Raw genomic sequence first — 1130 nt, 5'->3', positions numbered from 1 at the left:
AGTTGAGAATGTGCTGGTGAAAGTGGGAAATTATTTCTTCCCCACAGACTTTGTCATTTTGGACATGGAGGAAAGCTACCTACACCCTATCATTCTGGGAAGGCCATTTCTAGCCACTACTAGAGCGCTCATAGATGTAGAACAAGGAGAGCTAATTTTGAGAATACATGATGAACATCTCATTTTCCATGTTTTCAAACCTGCATCTGAGCCTGAACCAGAACCTAAAAAGCCTAAGGATGATAGTAGCCATCTGTGTTTGGAGGAAAGCAATCCAGCAGCTGAAACTCTGAAACAGTCCTTGGAAGGCAAACAAGAATTGCAAGAGTTAAAGCCACAAGAATCAATAGAAACAGCTCAGAAGGATCCTCCTGGCATAAGGGTCAATGAAGAAATCCTCAAAAGAGAGGGAAGAATTGTAAAGAAATTGCCAAGAGGGTGGAGAAACAAAAAAATTCCCACTGAAAGTTTCTCTCTGGGAGATAAAGTGATATCAAGTCATTATCTGCCAATCCCACCTGGCCTCAAAACCATTCCTTCCCAGCTCCCTCAAGTGTTCACAATCAGGAAAGTTCTTTCTATGGAACATTTGAAAATCATGAAGGAATCAAATGGGGACATTTTCATAGTGAGAGGAGAGGACATCAAGCACTACAATCCAACCTAACAAGGGACAACCGTCAAGCTAGTGACGTCAAAGAAGCGCTTCATGGGAGCCAACCCATGTTTTAGTATCCTTAATCTTTATTGTTTTGCTTTGCATCTAATAAAGCATGGTTTCTTATGCATGAACTTGAATCCTCAGGACAACTGTTGATAAGGTGCACTAAACATTGCATGTAAAATACAATTGGTCTCTAAGTTTGGTGTGCCTGAAGGCACCCCCAAATCTTATTCAAATTGTATTCAATCTTTCATTCAAGGTGCACAACCAAACATTAAGTTTGGTGTTCCACTTTGAACACAGTTAATGAAAAGCAGGAAGTTCCTCTGGATTTAGAAATTCATGACAAGTATACCATTTGCATGTTTTAATACTTTGATTTCAATTACTTTAGGTAGTAAAATTGTTTAGGATCAAAGAGCCAAAGTGACTATGATTTATTAGAATTATGCACATTCATTAAGGA

The sequence above is a fragment of the Arachis duranensis genome, chromosome 4 (assembly GCF_000817695.3).
Source record: "Arachis duranensis cultivar V14167 chromosome 4, aradu.V14167.gnm2.J7QH, whole genome shotgun sequence".
In the NCBI taxonomy this organism is placed as follows: domain Eukaryota; kingdom Viridiplantae; phylum Streptophyta; class Magnoliopsida; order Fabales; family Fabaceae; genus Arachis; species Arachis duranensis.
Note: the sequence above shows the minus strand (reverse complement) of the source record.